This window comes from Amblyraja radiata, chromosome 4 (genome assembly GCF_010909765.2).
Source record: "Amblyraja radiata isolate CabotCenter1 chromosome 4, sAmbRad1.1.pri, whole genome shotgun sequence".
Taxonomy (NCBI): Eukaryota; Metazoa; Chordata; class Chondrichthyes; order Rajiformes; family Rajidae; genus Amblyraja; species Amblyraja radiata.
The window spans coordinates 8,189,214-8,195,213 of record NC_045959.1 but is presented as its reverse complement, the minus strand read 5'-3'; the positions used below and the strand labels follow the sequence as shown (position 1 = coordinate 8,195,213).

The following is a 6,000-nucleotide window of genomic DNA, read 5'->3' as shown; positions in this document are numbered from 1 at the left end:
ACGGGAGAAGATAGTACCAATCTAGGAAAAAGGACGGAACATGCTTGGAGTCAGTTAGTATGTAAGGTACTAAATTAATACATTGCATCCATATTAACCAAGGATAAGGGCATGTGGGGGATAGTGAGAACATTGTGGGGGAGACATATACTGGGGCACTAAGAGATCAAGAAGCTGGTGGGGTTGGGGTTCTTGAAGAGCATGAAGCTGGAAAAACCTCCAAGGGGTCCAGAACTATCCCAAATTATTTAAAGAGGCAAGAGAGGCTTTGACGAGTATCTTTGTATCTTCTGTAGCCGCAGATGAGATACGGTAGGTCTGGAGAGTAGTCACTGCTGTTCTTTTATTTAAGGAAATGTAGAGATAACTCAGGAAATTGTAGGCCAGTGAGCCTCATGTCAGTGGGAGGGAAGCTATTAGACCCCATTCTTAGGAATCGGATTTACTTACATTGAGAAGAGAATGAGATAATTAGGTACAGTCAGCGTGGCTTTGACCATAGCAGGTCATGTCTTATGGGAAAGTGACAAAGGTGATTAATAGGGGTATGGCAGTTTTAATTTTAGTAAGGTATTTGATTATGTCTTCTGATAGGATCATCCAAAAGATTAAGGTTCTTGGTTTATTCTTAGAATAAAATGGTTTATTCTAATAGGCCTTTCTCACGGGGCGACTTGACGCAAGAGTTAACCAGAGTTTAACATCGTGGGAACCTCGTGCGATAACAGTACGGCATTCGTGGACCATCCTGGACCACCGTGGCGCTAACGGCAGGTAATCGTGTAACTTGGTGACTCGGGAGAAAATTCAAGCAAACTTGAATTTCTCCAAGAGTGACTTGTACACTTGTGGTTGAGCATTGCAACATTATATGAACGTAGTGGCCAGTGCGATATCCGTGCGATATCCGTAATAACTCTTGCGGTTACCGTGGGAACTCCTGCGAACGGTAAACCCGGAAGCTGGACAGAGGGGACAGAAGGTGAGTAAAAAAGGTCTCAATATCCTTTATAAATGTCTGTATTTTAATATGTGTGTCTTTTCCTCTTGGGCATTACTTTGTTTCTGTTGGTGGCTCCACATTTTATGATAGCCTGAAGTGTGATAAAGCTTTTACCTCAGCAGTTTGATTGTCAGTGCTTGTTTACCTCATTGTTAAATAAATATATTTTTTACTATCAGCTTGATGTCTGCAATTCTTCATTAACACATCACTACAAGATGAATGTCTCTAATGTTATAATCCCTCTCATGCTGAAACACAAAATAGTTGAAGGGAGGTGATATAATCACATTTTCATTAAGTTTCATTTTTGAGTGTTCAGGTCCATCAATTGTTGAGCTATTTAAACGTTTGAAAGTTTCACCTCTCGGTAGAAAATAAAATAAGCCAATCAGCACGGTAAATGTGAGACAGTCTTTATTCCTATTTGACAATATAAAAAGACGACTTCTTGCACATGTTGAGAGAAGGTGCATCACACCAAACATTTGTCTATAAAAGGGCCTCGCAAACACGAAAATCAACAAATGAGGCACGCTAGATTATTTTAAACACATTATATTCATTAACCTCCGCAACAAGCCTAAACTCAGGCATTAAAAGGGACAATGCAATGTGCTAAATGGCAGGTTTTGTGGACGAACATCTTATAGGAAGCACTTTTCAGAGGACAACACTAGAAAGTCAGCTTATTTGCTATGCATTTCTGTAAACATGCAGTAGTGTTCCTGTGGTCGGCTACCCATCAATATAGCTGTCCTGCCACGGCACACTCCCCAATTGTGAATTGTAGTAAGCGCAGAGATGGCCTCTTTGCTCTTTCACATCCAGTGAGACTTCCTCTTAATTCTCTTTTTAATTAATCTCTCCCTTCTGCCTTCACGCAAGCGTCCTCGATGCACATAGTGGGCTGCTGCATACAGCGCGTCAATGAAAAAAACCACCATCCTGTACTCGAAACTACTTAGTATAGGCATGTCTCCAAATGAGCCAATTCAACCAAGGGAGGATATTTATAGTGTGTGAAAAAAAAAGTGACATCATTTGTGCCACGTGTAGTTCACAATGTTCATTCAAGATTTAACGGGAAAGCTCGGGAGACGGACAAGTCACTCGCACAAATAACAGAAATGCCGAGTACCGTGGGAACTCTTTATCTACCCCCCGTTATATCGTGTGATATCGTGCTAGACCACGACCACTTCACTCTGGTTACATCTTGCGTCAAGTCGCCCCGTGAGAAAGCGCTTTTAGAATAAAGGGGAGGTAATTTAAGACTGAGGTGAGAAAAAACTTTTTCACCCAGAGAGTTGTGAATTTATGGAATTCCCTGCCACAGAGGGCAGTGGAGGCCAAGTCACTGGATGGATTTAAGAGAGAGTTAGATAGAGCTCTAGGGGCTAGTGGAGTCAAGAGATATGGGGAGAAGGCAGGCGCGGGTTATTGATAGGGGACGATCAGCCATGATCACAATGAATGGCGGTGCTGGCTCGAAGGGGTGAATGGCCTCCTCCTGCACCTATTTTCCATGTTTCTATGTAAGATGAATGAGATCCACATTTATTAGGTTTTTTGGATTTACCCATTGGAGACCGAGTGTTGTGGTGGAAGGGTGTTATTCTGTCTGAAGGTCTGTGGCCAGTGGAGGTCCACAGTGATCTGTGTTGAACCTCAATTGTTTGTGATATATTTAAATGACTTGGACATAAATGGAGATGGGTTGTTAGTAAATTGGCAGATGGTACCACAATCGCTGAAAGTGTGAACAGTGAGAAAGGCTGTTAAAAGATACAGTGGAATATAGATCAACTACAGATATGAGTGGAGAAATGGCAGATAGAGTTTAATCTATGTAGGTATGTAATGTTGCACTCTGAGAGGTTGAATGTCTGGGGAAATTACACAGCTCATGGCAAGACCCTTGGCATTGATTTACAGAATGGATTCAGGGTCCAAGTTCATATTATTAAACACGACAACAAATAAGCTCTGAACTACAACAGATTATTATTATTATTGCACTATATTTGTTTATTTATTGAGTATGTGTGAGTGTGTATATATACACACTGAACTTTTTACTCCCATTATGTACAATGTTTACCTATTCTGTTGTGCTTCAGCAAGCAATAATTCCATTGTCCTATCTGGGAAATATAACAATAAAACACTCTTGACTCTTGAAGTGGCAACATAACTAGATAGGGTGGTAAAAAGGCATATCATTGGTCTTCATTGGTCGTGGCATTGTATAAGAATCAAGAGGTCAAGTTGCAGCTTTTGGAGTATTGTTTGCAAGTCCAGTTCTCTCTATTACAGGAAGGATGTGGTGGCTCTGAACAGTGTGTGCATACGATGTTTACCATAATGGTGTCTATATCAGAGGGTATTAGTTATAAGGCGAAGTTGGACAGCCTTGATTGTTTTCTCTGGAAGTTAAGGGCAGACCTGAGAAAATGTTATTAAATTATGAGAGTCATGATGGGACAGATAATCAGAACCTTTCTCTCAAGTTGGAAATATCAAAGACTCGAGGGCATAGCTTTAAGGCAGAGGGGAAAGGTTTAAAGGAGGTGTGCAGGGCAGGGTTTTTACACAGAGGGTAATAGATTCCTGGAACTAGTAGTGGGTGATGGTGGAAGCAAATATCATAGTAGCATTTAAGAGGCTTTTAGATAGGCACATAGTTATGCAGGGAATGGAAGAATATGGATCACACACAGACAGAAGAGATTAGTTTAATTTGGCTTGATGTTCAGCACAGACATTATGGGCCAAACTACCTGTTTAGGTGCTGTACTGTACTATATTCTATATAGGATCATAAAAAAAGCAACAACTCAACTGCAGACTGAGCAAGAAGTAAATTACATACAAATCATCTTGGGACCATAGAAAGATAAAAAATATATCTTGTTTTAAGATGTGCAGAATTAGGAGAATACTTTAATCCTAAATATGGGTCAGGGAGCAAATGACAATTAATAAGTAGATTGTTTCATGAAGGAATATATCTTTGATTTGAAATTTCGATCATGCCTTAAAGTTGTGGAAAGTTTATGTCATGTTTATGTTAAACTCTATCGTGTATTATGGTTTTTTTATTCGTATGGCTGTACGGTAACTCAAATCGCACTGTACCAATTGGCGCATGTGACAATAAATGTAACTTGAACTTGCGTGGTCCAGTGGAAGGATGAATTTAGTCAAAGTTTGTTGATGGAAAGGGCAGAAAGCGTTAGAGAATTGCATCCACCATCAGCAACTACAAAGCAGCTCACACTAATGTTAAAGTGCTGTTGCAAAGTCTAGGGCTGAAAAGCCAAGCTCAGAATGCACTGGTGAAACAATTTCAGTTTGGCGCTATCGTCGCAATGTCCATCATTCACCAAATTATTGGTGTGAAAGATCCGATTGTTTCAGTTGCCAAAAGAAAGGCCACGTTTTGACGATCAGCAAATCCAAGGCTGAGATAAGCAACAGAATCAAAATCAGTAGCAATGTGAAACAGTAAAAACAAAAGGATTTTCATAGTTTGGCAACTCATTCACATAATGAGCAACTGGGATTTTGCAATAGCTGTACTGAAAGCAGCAACAGGGTACATTGCACAAACTTGCAAACTTCAACACCTTTTGAGTAAAAGTGTTGATTAACAATTAGTGCCTTGACGGGTAACTTGAAACTGCCACAAACTATCTGGTAATGTGTCACAACATTTTAGCTAGTTCTGTTTTATACTATCAATGGAAAACAACATCAAACTGATGAGGTTTTAAAGAAATTAGGGCAAATGGGGTGCAATAAGCAATGAATAAAGTCACCCATTATTGTAGAAAACTGCAAAAATCGGGCCAATTTTGATAGAAAAAGACTAGCAGAGCCAACTCAAGCCCCAAGATAGGAAGCATTCTATTAGCTGATCTCTGTTTGCAGAGATGTGCAGTCTTGAAGAAAATAAAGGGCCTGTCCCACTTGGGCGTCATTATCGCGTCATTTACGCGACGTCATTTACGGGTCACGACGCAAGACGCGCGAGTCGTGACGCGCATGTGAAGCGTGCATGGTGCGCATTACACGCGCATGGTGACATAGGCAGTGACACGCGGTCGCACGCGGCGCCCCAGGATTTTGGGATTCACAAAATCTTCGCGCACCACCTGCGTGACGCGGAAATAACGCCCAAATGGGACAGGCCCTTAAATGAGCTTCCTAAAGAATGAACTTTGCGGCAAAAGACACGTCCCCAAAGCATGGTGAGACTTGTTGACTAGGAGAGCAGCCATTAACTGGACACATTCAATTTTACATAAGTTATTTACATTACTAGACCAAGTGCAGACCCGTTGAGAACATAAAGGCAAGAAACTGATGGAATGCAATGTCCTGTCATAGAATCATTGAGTGATACAGTGTGGAAACAGGCATTTTGGCCCAACTTTCCCACACCAGCCAACATGTCCCAGCTACACTCGTCCAGTCTGTCTGCGTTTGGCCCATATCCCTCCTGTCCTAACCTGTCTTATCCATGCACCTGTCCAACAGTTTCTTAAACATTGGGATACTTCCTGCCTCAACTACCTCCTCTGGTAACTTGTTCCATACACTCATCACCCTCTGGGTGAAAAAGTTACCCCTCAGATTTCAATTAAATCTTTTCCCCTTCACCTTAAACCTATGTCCTCTGGTCCTCGATTCACCTACTCTGGACAAGAGACTCTGAAGATCCTGTCTTCAGATATCTCCATAAGAACATAGGTGAGATGAGGTACAGAAGAATGCCCAGGGAATTGCAAGAGTAATTGAGCCTGTGTAGGAACTTTTTGTTGGAAATGCTTTGCTACAACTAAAGGCACATAATAACATTCAAAGAAAAACAATAGCTTTTAATAATTAATAATAGAAGGTGCTGGAAAATCTCAGCAGGTCAGGCAGGTAGTAGAAAGTGAAACCGTCAATGCTTCATGTTCCTTTTAGTTTATTTTCTCTCTCCTTAT

General features: G+C 41.0%; 1 long non-coding RNA gene across 1 annotated transcript in view; it reads right to left on the bottom strand.

Moving 5' to 3' along the window:
* Positions 1-457: 457 nt before the first annotated feature.
* Positions 458-6,000, bottom strand: part of LOC116971806 — a 54,463-nt gene continuing 48,920 nt past the window's right edge. Inside the window, exon 3 of the long non-coding RNA XR_004411628.1 lies at positions 458-512. This is a non-coding gene — a long non-coding RNA (uncharacterized LOC116971806). The remainder of the gene's footprint in view (positions 513-6,000) is intronic.